Genomic DNA, 17,065 nt, shown 5'->3' with positions numbered 1-17,065 from the left:
CGGTTGATTAATTGGTTGATATTTTAAGGGGTACTATGTCCGAGGTGACGGGACAAAAGGCAGATCACTTTTGCCTGACGAAGCCCCGCCACCCACACATTACTCAATAGGATGACGTAAGAATACAATTTGCAATTTATACAAAAGTAAACAATGATACATCAAGCAGGGAATTAGACAAAAGCATTGTATACTATTACGTTGTTAAAAGAAAAAAAAGGAAGAAGAGCCAATAACAACAGCACACAAGCAAAATGGTAATACATATTTGTACAGCACCAAATGCAGAAAGTGCAAATAAGGGACATGAAGAGAGGAAGGTTTTTGCATTCATATTAAAGTTATGACGGCCATGAGGCTGATGTGCAAGTTTCGTAATGCGGGGGAGTTTCTTTAGTAAATATATTATTTAGTAAGCAAGGTTCTCAGCACCATAATTAGTTCTCAACAAAGCCGTTTGAAAACGGCTATGCCTGAAATTGTACACTTTTTGACTCTGTAGGTATAAAGCAAAAAGGAAACCTGACCATGCATAATTCCAATATGAGCATAGGTTACGAGTTTTATTTCAAATATTTAGTATGTTTTCAGCAAAATGTGTTTTAAGAAAAATGGGTATGTATGAATCAATGGATCTAGCAGCTATATGTAACGCAGTGATCTTCTGTTCAAAGCAGGGCAGTAAAGGCGCAAAAATGTATAGCTGCATTGCAAGGCACTCTGCTATCATGACTACACATGGCGTGTTCATTCGTGCCCAATCCGGCATTCGACCAAAAATGTCTCCGGAGATGTTCGATACGCGAATCATATTTGGGCAGCATGCGGCGGCGCACTGCTATTGAAATCTAAAGAAGGAAATATTGTTCCTGAGATGAGGTACTCTTGGTGACGCGTTATGGGATTACCTACACACGCTGAGAGGCCCGCTAGCCTGCCGACTCATTATGACGGTCACTATTCGCACCAAGCCCAAGGTAAACATAGTACACGCTTCTAGATGAGCCCCACAGCAGGCGCGCTGTATCGACTCGCCACGCATAGTCGCGATCTCTGAAATTCGGGCGCCCAGGTGATGCGCCAATATATTCGGCCGGTGCTCGCGCATCTTCCGCACTTTTGTCGCCGATTACACATAGATCACGTAGGCGATGTCATCAGAAGCAGCGAGTAGAGCCACAACCACTTTTTTTTATGAAAGTAAGGGTACTCATAAAACACATTTACTATTGCCTGTAAAATTATGGCGCTGAATCTGAAGCGCTGCTGCGGAGCGATCATTGACAAGCACTCTTCACTCCCCCCGCACGTACCCATCGTGAAAGTGGCATTCTGGATGCCTCCGATGCCGATGGAGGCGATGAGGCGCCCCAGGTTGCACAGCCAGAAGGTGGGCGCAAGAGCCGTCAGCAGGCCGGCAATAATGGGCAGCGGCATTGAAAACACGAGAGACTGCCTGCGGCCATACCTGCAACAGTGGCATGCGCTGTTAAACAAGCGACACGTAGCATTGCTTGCAATAGGGTGTCGGTAAAACAACCGACACATGAACAAAGCAATATTTCAGGTTATAGCTACACTTCAATTGGGCAGAAGAGTGTAAGGCGGCTGGATGCGGTTAGGTAATCCTCGAGAATAAGGTCCCGCAGCTGATGGAGGGCAGGGTTAATTTTATTCGAGGTCAATGAGAAAGGGTTGGTTCTTTGGGGGGCGGGGGGGGGGGTGTAGTTAGGTTTGGTTCATGTGATTTGTTGTCCTGGAGCAATTCAAGCCACGAAGGACGTCATAGTAAAGGGCTCCGGTAATTTCGACCGCCTGGGGATCTTCAGCGTGCACTGAGATCGCGCAGTACACGAGCCTCTAGCATTTCGCCTCCATGGAAATGCGATCATGCAGTCGGCATCGAACCCGCGTCTTTGGTTTCAGCAGCCTAGAACCAAAACCAGTGACTCACCGCGGCTGCAGTTAGGCTGATGGTGATAATGGTGATGATATGAAACCGACAGAAGCGAGTCAGGACTGGCGCTGGGCTGAAAAAGCTGACCCCAAGCGACTTCGTGTTCACAGGAAGAAGACCTGAATGGAGGGACATCGCGTCAGCAAGGAGTGCATTGCGAGCTAGGGTAAGAAACCGACGCACAAAATCGAGGCACATCAACGCTGCCGAAGAGACGAATCTTTCTTTTGTTTATTTTTATTTGCAGGGAAAGAGGCAGTCAAGGCTGAAGGAAGAGAAGCCTGACGAAGCCTGAGCACCATAACACAGTTTGGCGGACCATTCAAATGACATTATAACACAAAAAATAGAAACATTTCAACACGCGTTAAAACGTACAGTCGTCCACACACACCTGTCTAGAGCGCTCGAACGGAGCACTAAGGTGTACATTTGTGTCATTTGCGAGTGGCGTAGGGCTCTAAACTTGATCTAATCTTGCATACACACTCCAATCCATCGTGTTTAACAGTTTGTGGCTTTAAAAGCGGTATTTGGCCGGCCAGGCATCGGCGGTTGTCATCAGTGCTCAAGCAAGAGCGGCCTCCCAGTGCTCTAGACGTGTATGGACGACTATAGACATGTTAATTTGGTAGTTACACGCACAACAGCCACAGGAATACACAAAGTAAACATCAAGAATCAAATAGCCAAGATAATTCTAATTTGATGTATAAACGTCATCAAGGGCGCAAAATAATAATGTGATGTGCGATCGCTGCCGAACCCTCGCTGGCACATTCAACCAACCTGCTAAGGTTATTATGAAAGTAGAACGTGAGCAGAAAATTTCGTTTAGAGTGAAGAAAACTCGATATTGTTCCAATTAGGTAATGTTTATTGTTGCTTTCAAATACAATTTGTGCACGCAGATATCCACATTAAGATTTATCCTGTTACGAGCACTTGAACCTGGTAAATTAGCGTTTGCCATAATTTGCACTAACTTTTTAATTGCGCTGTTTTGGGGGTGCGTGACCACATTTTGACGTCATAGTCCTTGTTAGGCTGCCTAAACTGAAATAGAAACAGCATGAGGAATAAATTTCACCGTAAATTATTTAGCGGGCCCTGGAGAATACCGCGTGGTAATCCATGTATATAAATGCTTTCCGCATCCTAACAAAGAAGAAAACACACACCCAAAAGTTAGGCGTCTATGCTTTTTGAATGGGTGGTGTGCAGCGTCCAAGAATATTGCAAAAATATGTTTCTAATGCAATGGATATAAATGAAGTAAATTGTAAAGAAGTAAATTGCACAAAAGAATGAAGTAAATGCACAAAAAAGACGAAAAAAAAGCATGGGAACACGTGTGCTGACTTCCAACTGGTTATTTATTAAGTACACCTAAAGTTAAACTTTTCCCGCCAAAACACCCAATAAACACAAAAAAACAACAAAAAGCAAAACTGCGTCATTGCTGATTCCTATCTTGCTTTCCAGAAAGTGCCCTCTCAAGGAAGGCAGTTTCGCAGCTAACAAGCGACACTGACGGTCTGCTAACGCATGCAGAACCCTCCTCATCAATGTGATAAGCTTCGACTAACTCTCTTACTGTTTGATCCTTCTGCTTGAGAATTACTGTCGTCTGATGGAGCAAAGCGGTGCACGTGTGTTCGGGTTGGGAAATGTCTAGAGCTAAAATTGAACCGGCTACCTTGGCCAATGAATTACTGTGCTCTCTCAGGTGGTCGTTCAGACATTGTCTTGTGTGACCGACAAATAATCCACCTCATTAATGGGGAATCCGGTATACACTGTCTTTGACATAGTCGACCTTCCTTTCGGCGTGTATTGTGGAACACACACCTCCGGCCCTACTCCAGAGTAATGGCACACGCCTTCGTTGCACGCCTCAGCACTTTAATTTTTCTGCGAGAAGAAAGCACAGCGTCGACTTGAAATTGTTCGCCCCATTTTTTTCAGGCGGTGTGGTATGGAGTGGATATAAGGAATAACGGCACTGTTCCGGTGCTCAGAACCTTCGTTTTCCTGAAGAACACAATTGGTCTCCGATTTAATTTTAGAAACCATCCTTTCAGATAATATCAGTAGTAAAGTTCTGAAAAACACTAAAGTATATTCTGCCATAATACTGTCAAAATTATTTCAGCTATCCCTAAAAGACGGTAAACTCCCAGATGGTTGGAAATTGGGTAAGGTGGTTCCACTCCGCAAACACCTTTCACTCAACTATCGACCAATATCATTAACCAGCATTCCTTGCAAGATAATGGAGCACGTCATCCTGTCTCACCTAGCGAACTTTCTTGAGTCATCTTCTTTCTTCAACTGTGCACAACATGGTTTTAAAAAATACTTCTCTTGCGAAACACAATTAATAAGTCTTAAGAGCAACATTAACTTCATACTTGATCATGGCAACGAGGCTGACTGTATATATTTAGACTTCCGCAAAGCATTTCACACAGTGTCGTACAACTTACTTCTTTACAAACTAAATAAACTTAATATTGAACATAACGTGCTAAGATGGATTGAGTGCTTTTGTCTAACAGATTGCAGTATGTACACGTTAATGGCCTTAACTCGTCATCCATTCCTGTGACCTCCGACGTCCCAGAAGATTCTGCCATAGGTCCTTTGCTGTTCCTTGTATACATTAATGACCTGCCTAACAATGTAACATCTTCGGTAGGACTCTTTGCGGACGATTGTGTCGTTTACCACGAAATAAAAAATATGAATGAAGTTGAATTACTTCAGGCAGACCTAACCAATATCTCTAACTGGTGTTCACAATAGCAAATGACGCTTAATACGACTAAATGCAAAGTAATGCGATTTTCCAGTCGCGAAAATTCAATTCCCGTTGCCTACACTATCTCTACTTCCTTGCTAACACCCGTGGAATCTTATAAATATCTCGGCGTCATTCTAACATCACATCTAACTAGGAAAGCACACGTCAGCTCTATCATAGCTTCCGCTAACAGCATGCTTGGATACCTTAAGCGCAATTTTTACTTAGCACCAGCCCCTGTCAAGATTCTTCTGTATAAGTCACTTGTGCGCTCAAAATTAGAATACCCTAACTCTGTATGGGACCCTTTCAAAACACACTTATTGACGCCCTAGAAGCTGTGCGAAATAGAGCAGCGCGTTTTATTGTGCGCAACTATGATCGTGCTGCTTCCAGTGTCAGAGAAATCAAAAATAGTTTGTCCTTAACCCCTCTTGCTCTGCGCAGAAAAATGTCACGTCTGTGTAGGTTTTTTAAAGTTTACAACATGAGCTCTACTCTTAAATATGCATTGTTGACGACAGCAACATATCTTTCATCCCGCATCGGTCACTCACGGCAAGTTGGCGTTCCTCGTTGCCGGACAACATCCTGCATAAATTCTTTTATTGCAAAAACATCGTCGGAGTGGAACCACCTGCCACCAAATATTGTATTGTAGCTGCACAGGACGTTGATGAGTTTAGGACAATATTGTCATTACATTATGGTTTACCATAGCCTCAATTGGTTCACTTTGTATTGAATATTGTGTTTTTAGCACTGTTCCGTTTATCGTATGCACTCTATTTTATTTATAGCCATCTGCCATCGTACCCAGTTGCTCGTTCAATGTTTCTACGAATGGTGACTTTCTAGTACTTATCTTTGTGTTTACTTGCAACGTTTTTCGACTGTTTTTATAAATTTATTCGTTTTGGTGTTGGTGCTCCTAATTACTATATTGTTTCACTTTTTCGAATCATGTATTTTCTTGCAGCTAGTTTTCTTTTTGCGATCGTGCGTATCATTTTTTGTAGGCATGTCTATGTATGCGTTACCCCGCCTTTTTGTGACTGTTTCATTTTATATCTATGTACCACTACCCTCAATTATTCTCTGTGGGCAATGAGGGTATCGGAATAAATAAATAAATAAATAAATAAATAAACAATCTCCCGATCCGCATCTCTGGAAATATCCGAAATCAAGCGTGGTATTTTCGCCTTTCACAGTTTCCTCGAGCAGATGGAAGCATGGCTTGCTGGGAGCGGCGCGAATGCAAGATAGGATGATGCCATTGTTTACCAACTTGGAATTCCCTGGCTGGAAACTGAGTAAGTGCTTGCCTGAGCGTGGCGAATACATCCAGCAAACGTGGCTAGATTCATGCCTCAGTCTTATATTCTACATTCCTATATCCTCCCTGCTCAGTCCTATATTTTCAAGAATAAGGATCAAACAGAGAGTTGGTCGAAGCGTATCACATTGATAACGGGGGTTCTCCATGCTTTAGCAAACCTTCAGTGTCACTGGTTAGCCACGAAACTACCTTCCTGGAGAGCGCATTTTCTGAAAAGCAAGATGTGAATAAGTGTTGAGTCAGTATTGCTTTCAACTTTTTTTTATTTGGCCACAAGAAGTATAACTTTACATGTGCTTGATAAACCACCAATTGACTGTCAGCGCTCATATGGTCGTGATTGTTCTGTCTTCGTCCGTTTTGCGCTGTTTACAATGGATAACATAAACTAACTTGCCCAACTTTCCGTTCTTCTAATTGAAATGAAGATGGCTTCGTTTACAAGAGTGACGAGGAGCCAGACCTGAGCAGTAGTTACAGGAATCGTGACGATACTTTGTTGTCACGTTTCATTTTTGTTACGATGCGCAATACATGACTAAACGTAGATCACCACGTGGTATCTCCTTTCGACCACTAAAGAACTTATAATTTCTTTTCTCTCCTGTTTCAGTGTCGGTTTCAACAGTGCTGTGAGGTCAAAGCTGAGTATAGGTAACTTGGGGCACGAAAAAACCGCAATACCTGCTTCTGCATTCGTTATCCTTCCTGCCGTTGAGCAGGCAGGGTTTTAGATTTGTAGAGGATTAAAACGAAAAAAACAGTTATTGTATGCTGTTTCTTCAAGCCCGACGCTACAGGGACCGTTTGATGTTGAAAGAGAAACCGAAATATCATGCGAGATAAATTTAATTATAAATTACTCAGCGGCCGTGGGCGAATATAACGGGGTGATCCATATGCAATGCTAATGTCTTAGGCACCATTACAAAGCTGAAAACACTGAACCAAAAGTGTGGCGTCAGTACTCCCTTAAAGAAACCTGCCAGTAGGAGCCGGACACAGCCGAAAACTATGGTTAGAGTAATCCAATAGCTTTATCATCATGAATCTTTCCCGTAACGGTAAGGGAGAGCCTTGTACACTGCCTAAAGCTGCCGCGCGGTGCTGTTGGCGCGAGCTCAACGTTTTTCGGTGTGGAGTTGTGCCATTTTCTTATTCGGGCGTTGTATCAGGTGTATTGTGTAAGTACGTAAATGCCTGTGTTGTTGTGACACGAGTGCGTGCTGTGAAAGATGTCTTCATCTGTATGCGTGAAGGGCTGCCGCTCAGGCTGCGAGGAGGTGTTACTTTACTCTTTTCCGTCTGACGCCGAAGTGCGACAGAAGTGGAGACGCGCCATCTTCTGAAATGAAGCTGGTGGCTTCTCCATTGATATGCCTACCTGCGCTTTTGTGGAAACTTTTCGGTGCAATGGATATCGTTCTCTACGATGAGTTCGTAGGGCACAGGAACGTTGCTTCGCTGTGATGTGAGCTGCGCAAGCCGAACCTTGACGCTGTCCTTAGATTATTCGAAGGATTCCCACAATGCATCGCGAAGACCAAAGCACTCTTTCGGACATCAGCAAAGCGGCGCCGTGTTTCAGCAGATGCGTGCACAACAGCGGAGGTTTTGGATATGTAATGCCCGAACTACCCGGCCATCGCCGACGCTACAGGTGCGTCTAATGACGGTAAGCCTCAGTTCCAGCACTGATCGCTCGTTAGTTAAGTACGTGAGAGCTTGAAATGCTCAAAAAAGGCACCGGCGGCAATCACACATTTCCGATTTTTCTTCAAGTGCTGTGCAATGTTTGGACAGAGCCTGTCAAACTACAAATTCCGCCCACAGTCAGCGAGCTGCGAAAACTTAAATCACCGCTTCGCCAGAGGAAGTACCAGCTCCACCAACATACCAACAGAGGCAAGATAAGTTATAGCACCTGCAAAGAAAGTCTGCGACTGTGAGTGCGAAATGCCCAGCAAGTGGAGACGAAAAGTTGAGCCAATAGCAACATCTCTTTTCTGCTTTTCGCCCTCTGTCTTTCTGCTTTCTGAAGTATGCATGAATAAAATATTCATTCTATTAACGCATTCGCTTTATCATTTTGCGCATGTGATCAACCGAAGACGGTGGCGGGTAAGTTTTGAAAATATTTTACATGAGTATGTTAAAGAAGAGCGCGATGCAATTCTGCAATGCGCACCTAAGAAGAGCAATTCAAAACGACATTATTCGATCGGGGCAGCTACAGGCGCCATACCGTAGCATTGTCACTATAAAATAGCGGTACTCTCCTGGCAAAACAGTAAAGCTACCAAGGCCGAAATGCACCATTTAAAGCTGAAAAGGTGAACAAGTGAAATACTGTCTGGTCCTCAACTTTCCTGATCGGTGTCGAGTGCAGTGTGGTGCCGAAAGAGGAACGCCCTGATGCCACGCGCAGCAACAGCCAGCATGGCATTGTGACGCGCTTTTCCGCTTCAGTCGTAGACGCTTAGTCATGCCATATTTTAAACCCTCGAATAATATCTCACCCAAGCTAGTTCTTAGCGTACAGTAGTTTAACGTAGCCTACCGTTAAACTTGCAGTCGCGTCCGGTGAATGCTGTCTGCTAAGACGGCCTTTGCCTTACCGCACACTGGGTTGCGTTCACATGTATGTTGTAGGTTAATGAGCACACCACACTTTTCGGCACACCCCAATTTTCGGCAATGTTTTGAATGTCACATTAAGCATGACAAGTCTCTACACAGCGGCCAGTCGATCACGGATATGAAGCCAGCCGTGGCACTGCCGGCCGCGTTCGTTCTCTATGAGCGTGTCAAGCGGGCTAGAATTACGGAACTGTAACAGATGCAAGACGTACGCTTCACTCTCATGAGTCATTAAAAGATCAAACAGCCCAGGAGTGGAAGGAAGAATTCGTGGTACAACCCCACCATTCGCCGCTGGGACGGTGCACTGTCGCTGATTCTCGATCGGTGGTGGCGCCTCTAGATTGGCCACAAGGCTAAACTTCGGTGGGAGTTTCATCACCATAAAGGTATTTGTTTTGTTTTGTTTTATTGGGTTTAACTTCCCAAAGCAACTCCGGCTATGAGGGGCGCCGTAGTGAAGGGCTCAGAAAATTTCGACCACCTAGGGTTCTTTAACGTGCACTGACACGGCCGCTCAATGGAGGCGCACTTGCGCTCTCCATTGAGCGGCCGTGGCACTGACATCGCACAGCACATGGGCTTCTAGAATTTCGCCTTCATCGAAATTCAGCCGCCGCGGCCGGGATCGAACCCGCGTCTTTCGGGCCAGCAGCTGAGCGCCGTAACCACTGAGCCACCGCGGCGGGAGGCCATAAAGGTATTGAAGGACTCTGGTATGGTACAAAACAGTAGTTTCACCGAAAACTTAACTGAGAAACGCGGCTTTCGTCTAAGGGCCACCTCTTCGTTAAAGAGACAAACAAAACATTTACCAGGACTAGAAGCGCAAATGTAAAAAATCTCTGCCTCTCCCGTAAGGGGAAAAATGTGCGAATCATAGCAGAGTGTATACGGTGCACTAGGAGCTTACTTACATGGATGTTTGCAACTAACGAGATTTAACAACAGCTGAAGGTCATTGCGAGACTTTTTGGTGCAACTAATAGCGGGAGCTCCAGGAAGTTTCCGCGGTGTACTCTGGCAGAACCATGACAGGGGAAAGTTTTGTTAGAAACCGAGTCTTCGTTAAAGAGACAAACAAAACATTTACCAGGACTAGAAGCGCAAATGTAAAAAATCTCTGCCTCTCCCGTAACCGAGAGTAGAGTACGCATGAAATGTTTACGGCCCTAACACGAAGCGTACGCGGACACGACGAGACGCAGGCCTGACAAGAATGTATATGCAGCGCGTTCGAAACTGTCTAAAAGTGCGTAGAGGCGAAAGCGTTTTCCGCACCACTTTGCCTATCTGACACTGGTGACGTCACCACTGGATTACGCCACACATAATTGATGATGAAGTAATGACAAATTGCTAATTAGTTACTAATTACTGAATAATGACTAAATACTAATTAACTGCTAATTAATGGCGCTTAAGCTTGGCCTTTAGGAGTGGAACGCGACAGCGTGTTCTAGCGCTGCCAGGCAGTCCACGGAACGCCACCATTCGTCCGGCGCGATGCCACCATCCGTCCGGCGCGAAGGAAATTACGCAGTAATTCTCTGTCATCTGGGTGGACACCCGAACCGCACCGTACAGGAAGGCAGGAAAGCCACCACCTGGGCGCGATGCCTTGCCCTTTGAACGCAAGGGTTTTTGAGGAAAGGAAACGGCGCAGTAATTCTCTGTCATCTCGGTGGACACCCGAACCGCACCCTAGAGGAAGGGAGGAACGCCACCACCCGTTCGGCGTGAAGCTACTGGCGCTTGTATGCTGGTCCTGTAGAAGGGCTTAGAGAGTATCGTTAAATCTCGTACGGTTCCCGGATGCTCTCGTTTCAGGTCCCGGATGTGTGGAATTCAGTGCCCGGATGAGTAGAATTGAGTGCCCGGATGTTGGCTCTCGGTCTCGGCGTGACGTCACCACACTGCCGACAACGGGAGCTAAAAGCATTTCATGCCTAATATGTCATCAATATGAGCCTGAATGCGCCCACTGCAGGGCAAGGGCCTCTCCTATATCGAATTAACCCTGTCGTCTGCCAGCTGATGCCACCATACCCCCCCTCCCCAAACTTCTTAATCTTATCCGCCCATATAACCTTCTGCTGTCCGCTGCTACACATGCCTTCTCTTCAAATCCAGTCCGTTAAGCTTAAGGATATCGACCATCTTGAGCGCACACCCCTGACGGGCATATTTAAAACGCGAAGAGTTGTGTGCCTCCATAGTGGCGGTCGTTTATGGTAATATGGCATTTTACAAGAGTCCTTCAATGCTTTATCAACTTAAAGGGCGTTTAGCCGCCGCGCTGGCTCAGTGGTTTTGGCGCTCAGCTGCTGTCCAGAAAGACGCGGGTTCAACCCCTGCCGCGGCGGTCGCTTTTCTGTGGAGGCGAAATGCTAGAGGCCCCTGTACTGAGCGATGTCATTGCACGTTAAAGGTCCCCAAGTGGACGAAATTTCTGGAGCATTTCACTACGGCGGCCCTGATAGCCTGAGTCACTCTGGGACGTTAAACCCCCATAAACGAGCTAAAGGGTGTTAGATGAGAAGATCTCTATTCTACTAAACTGTTATTTGTTTCGCACTTAGTTGCTGCGTCATTCCCTCGATCTCGCTGGATACTATCGATAAAGGGGCGCGCCGTAAGCAAAGAACGAATATCTTCTATTGACCGCGTAAGTGTGAAAGTAGAAACAGAACGGAAAGCGCAGTTAACTGCTGCGAATAAAGTGTGCGCGGATAATGCCATCGCTTAGTTCTAACTTTCATAATTAAATTAAACACGAACACACGTAGGTAAAAATCAGATGTATGCGCTGAGACCGAAAGAGGGCAATGTAATTAGCAATATTGATAAGAGAGTTAAAGTAGCCGAAGAGCAATGCACAAATTTATACAGTAGCCTATGTAATCATAACGTTAATGAGAGAGGCAATAGCGCAAAGGTGTGGGACATCCCGCCAGTAACAAAAGGGGAAGTAAGGAAAGCGTTAGAGCAATGTAAAGGAGGATAGCAGCTGGTAAATATCTGTTAACAGCAGATATTTTTAAGGACGGAAGGGAGATTGTGCTAGAAAAGCTAGCCAACCTGTATACCTTATGACCTTGAGATTTCCGGAAGCTTCCAATAACGCTAAGATTATCTTAATTCGTAAGAAAGGAGATGACAAGTATCTGAAAAATTGCAGAGCGATCAGCGTACTGCCCATTGCCGACAAGGTATCTTCTAACATAATCGCAAATAGAATACAGACAGCCTAAGACTTAAATCAACAAAATGATCAGACAGGTTTTCGTAAAGAATTCCGGACAATATACGGCATTCACACTATCAATCAAGTGATAGAAAAATGCACATAATATAAAGAACCCCAATACATAGCCTCCATTGGTTACGGGAACCTATTTGCCTCAGTGGAAACCTAAGCAGTCATGCAGACATTGCGGACACATGGTGTAGAACGACATTATGCGAAAATACTGGAAGGTATCTGCACCACTGCACAGCATAAAGTTAGCAATTGAATTTGAATGAGGAAGGGTGTCAGGCAGCGAGACACTTTCTCGCCAGTGCTATTCATCGCCTCTTTACAGGAGGTATTCAGAGGCCTGAATCGAGAAAAATTGGGTATAAGAGTTAATGAAGAATGCCCTAGCAATTTGCTATTGGGTGGCCACATTTTCTTGCTAAGTCACTCAGGAGATGAACTGCAAAGCATAATCATTGAATTAGGCAGGCAAATTACAACAGTGGGTCCAAAAAATTGCCGACGATTACGTTACTTCCTAATGCGAAATTTGAGTGCAGCTCATCAGCTGTTTCAGCTTTTCGATCGATTGAGGCAAGGAATTCGAGCAAGACATGTATGTACAGTCACAGACTTGTTATTTTTTACACATATTCCTTCTTCAAAAAACATTCCACTAACTGGTTTTGGTTGTCACGAAGGAAGCTTTGTGGACGGAGAAATAGACGGATATAGTATGCTCGACTTGCTGCACCAATGCCTGGTTCTCAAAGACGAGGTCTGCGCAAGTATTTTGCGAGGTTTTCACAGCTGTTTGAGCCGTTACGAGCGAGAGGAACGGGATGTTCTCCCGCATAAGTGTTAAGAAATTCCCGCTTGTCTTTATATCTGCAATAAAGTCCCCACCCACCCTGCCACCCTGGCAGGTAGCGGCGTTTCTAGGAGAACGTTGTCAATGCCAAAGCATGCAGCGCACATCTGTCAGTACCGCCTCGTAGCCTAAAAAACGATTGAGGTGTCCACTGTTCCAAGAGGGCAGTTATGCACCTTCCCTCTGGATCAGTTGTCCACCGAGATGTGTGAGACAGATACTCTACATTTCCTTTCCTCACAAACCACTTTACAGATTTTACCCTGCGCTTTCCAAGCCCCCGCTCTATTGGTTTCGCAGCTGTGGGAGACAGACATCGCGCATTTCCTTTCCTAAAAAAAAACCGAAGACACTTTGGATATTCTAAAGTGTGCTTGGCGAAAGCCTTGTGGTCAGCCCAGTGCCGATTCCCCGAACTGCTTGGCGCGGAACCACTGGGCCGCTTCAGAGCATTGCGTCTCACTCACTCGACTGCAACGAGACGTCTGGCGAAGGAGCGGTGGTGCAGCTTCCACCGCCGACGCCCTCGTGCTCGTTCTACCGCTACTGTGTGACGTCATGGTTGCTATGCACAGCTGGGCTCCCACTGGTGCGCCGGTTGCTAAGGAGGGGAGGAGGTTGCGCTTTCGCTTTCTCCTTTCCAAGCTCCCGCACCATCGCAGCTTAAAGGGTTGTCCACTGCTGGTTACAACGGACAACGGCGACGGCGACCCGCGAAACGCAGAAACGGGCGCCTTAGACCTGCGCTCTAAAATTGATATGCAGAAAACCAAAGCAATCTTCTACTGTCGCGGAACTGATCGGTAGTTTACAATGGGTAGCGAGGTGCTGCAAGTGGTACGGGACTACGTCTACTTAGAGCAGGTAGTGACTACAGACCAGGATCACGACAGTGTAATAATTAGAAGAATAAGAATGGAGTGGAGGGCATTTGGCATGTCGTCTAAGATAATTAATGGCAGTTTCCCAATATCTCCCGAAGATAAACGTATGCAACCGCCGTATCTTACCGGTACTCGCATATGCGGCAGAAAGGTGGAGGCTAACGAAAACGGTTCTGCTTAACCTAAGAACAAGGCAGCGAGCTAAGGAAAAAAATGATAGGTGTAACGTTAAGACAACGCGAGCGGGCAGAGTGGGTGAGGGAACAAACTTGGGTTAATGACATCCCTGTCGAAAACAAAAGGAAGAAATGGGTTGTGTTAAGTTGTGTTGTGTTTTATGGCACATAGGCGACTAAAGCCATCATGCGCCAAACGTAAGGTTTAAGGTTTAATTTCATTTATTGGTTTATTGCGGTTTAACGTCCCAAAGCGACTCAGGCTATGAGAGACGCCGTAGTGAAGGGCTCTGAAATTTCGACCACCTGGGGTTCTTTAACGTGCACTGACAACGCACATTACGCGGGCCTCTAGAATTTCGCCTCCATCGAAAATCGAGTGCCGGCGGCTGCGATCGAACCCGAGTCTTTCGGGTCCGCAGCCGAGTGCCATAACCACTGAGCCAAACTTAGGGTTTAATATGTTTGTTTGGAAGGCGGGAGCTAGAAATATTTTAAACTGTACAACTGGTTTAGAGGCTTTGCTTTTTTTTAAGACCGATATAACGCAGGAAATTTTGACGAATGAATTTTCTCTTCAAGGTATTCTGGGATTGAACGGGATGTGTTCATCGAAAAATTTCGGGAAATTTTTTTTCTTAGTCTCTTGAACTGTGTACATGAACATTAAATGTGGGTTATGGTGGCTTCTTCTAGCATAGCTCATAAGTAGGTCTTTCTTGTTTTGCAAGAAAAAAACTGATAAGGTGCGTGTGTCCAATGCGGAGGCGGCATAAAATGAAGCATTCTTGGTGCAAGACTTCCATTCTCTTATGAAGAGTTTTACTAGGTGATGTTTATTATTTACTTGAATTCAATCTGCCATTTGTTCTGCCATTTATCTTCTGGGTTCCATCACACCAACTTGCACGTTCTAATTTACCAACATGCAGATGTATAATAATGCATCAACCTGATTACTTTCTGGCAATTTATCATTTCATGAATTACCTTTGTGATTCATGAAATCAGTAATGTATTTCATTTGAAGAAAAGATTTTGCAGTGAAGTAATTCATAGTAACATGTGCACTTATTTGCGCATAACTACTAGGCAATTCGTGACACAAGCTCCGGCATCCAGATTGCACGCAGCATAAGGAAGCGATGCGGAAACTGCTACGGCAAAAACAAAAGCTCGACCGCTTCGCGTCGCCGCAGCGATATCACCTAATCCCCGACTTCGACCACCGTTCCTGAATTTTGCGAATTATGGAGCGTCATGGCGGAAGGAAACCTCAGGAGAGGCCCTCGCTATCCGAGCTGCACGCCAAAAACTGTGCCGGAAGTCAGGCGCTTTCGCAAGGGCTGCTGGGAGTATTTGGCCTCTGGCGCAGCCAGTAGCAACGCTGGGAGCAGCGGCGTCATCTGCTGCGTTGTCTGCTGCGCATGCGCAAGCGCAAAACCGGGGAATGCAACTGTCGCTCAAATTGTCTCTCATAAGATGTGCGCGCAAGCAGCGATTGACAACTGCTCGGCATGCGCGGTGCATACGTGAAACCCCCCCCCAGGCAGAAATATTTAGAGATTAGGACCCAGTTTAGAAAATATCTGCGTAGAGTGGCCTCGGAGTTAGAATGTGAACAAGCTACAAGTTAGCACTTTATCCTGTCTTTCTACTGCTTCTGCAGGTCTTCTTGTGCGCTTACTTTTAGGAAAAAGTTCCTCTACAGCTCTTGAGTCATGCACGGCAGAAGAAATAAAACGACATCTTAGCGCAGTTGCTCTGTTAGAGAGACAATTTTTCGACCTGTATCAACAGGTGACCTCGCTCTAATGACAAAGAGACCACTCTAACCGAAAGCGGAGCTTTTATAAGCAAGACAACTTGAAACTAAGAGGATGCTATGTGCGCCTCTGATTTGCCGTCACCGTGTGACGCAATGCAGCAGCTCTAACGAATTGATAGTAAAACGAGGGCGCCCTCTGCGACGATCACCGGCTTGTCGCCTGACTCTATCCTCTCTTACTGTGCCGCACTAGTAAACATTGTCCGTTAGCAACAGCCAGTTACTTCAAGACTGCAGCGGTGTTTGATTCCAGTGCATGCGCACTGGCAACACGTCCTCTTTGAAAAACCTTATCTCAACATTCGGTACTACCTGTGGCTATCAGAAGATGGAGCAGCAGTTATCGCTAATAGGGCGATCCAATTTATCCTAAGACGGAAAAGCAGCTGCGGGTTCTAACCAAGAAAAAATTGATTGTATTTTTAACTAATGCACTGATTCACTGTTTTCGTACTTATCTTGTTCGTATATTTTTTTCATTGTTCCTTGTTATTCTTCCCATCATATATTTTTATTCTTTTTTTTTATTCTTCCCGTCATATATACCCTTTATGTACTTCCGAACTGTCATGCTTCCTGCCATGTTGTTCGGGGGGACGGGGCCAGTCAAGCTGCCCTTGACGCAGCTTTTATCCCGTCACCCTCGCCACATCTCGTATATGCCCTGTACTTGTGGGAAATAAACTGAAACTGTTATTGACGTAACTAATATTAGCAGTTGTGAAAAATAAGTAAACATGTTCAGCGCAAAAACAACCTGGCATGAAACGAAAAGTGATCGTGTTCTGCTTTTCATGCATTTATTTTTGTCTCTGCTGATGTGATAGAATAGTGGAAGGCGCAAGATCGCACATTAAAGAAACTTGCTTCAATCTTCTTTATGTTCAACATTTTCACGCATGTCCCTACTTGTTTTCATTGCAGGCGGGATATTGACAACAAAGTACGGGACCTCTGCTCTGCCACCAGGGGTACAGCCTACTTCTGCGTTGCCACCGACAACGGGTACCCCCCCTGGCCTGTCTCAATTAAAACGCCGGTGTGAGTGTCACTGCTATGTTGTTTTGTGGTTACTGACACAGATTGGGAGACTGATAAATACGGCAACACCAGTTATGCTGTGGGGAACCTGCAAAACAACATTTCTTTGCCGATGTGGGCTGCAGAGAGACAATAGCTGGCCCGAAACTTAGAGGGAATTAAATGGCAGCTATAACTAGTGCTCGGTTTTAGGCGAACACTTTTAGGGACGTGCTTTAGTTCCCATAGGGAATAACAGGAGGAACAGGTAACTTACTTCCTCCACATCAACTTATAGGA

General features: G+C 45.4%; 1 pseudogene; it reads right to left on the bottom strand.

The window, feature by feature from the left end:
* Positions 1 to 17,065, bottom strand: part of LOC149326366 (solute carrier family 22 member 7-like) — an 80,373-nt pseudogene that overhangs the window by 46,254 nt on the left and 17,054 nt on the right.

This window comes from Amblyomma mixtum, chromosome 10 (assembly GCF_055824585.1).
Source record: "Amblyomma mixtum isolate Tamu chromosome 10, ASM5582458v1, whole genome shotgun sequence".
In the NCBI taxonomy this organism is placed as follows: Eukaryota; Metazoa; Arthropoda; class Arachnida; order Ixodida; family Ixodidae; genus Amblyomma; species Amblyomma mixtum.
The sequence above is the reverse complement of the archived record's forward strand: the minus strand, read 5'-3'. Positions and strand labels throughout refer to the sequence as shown.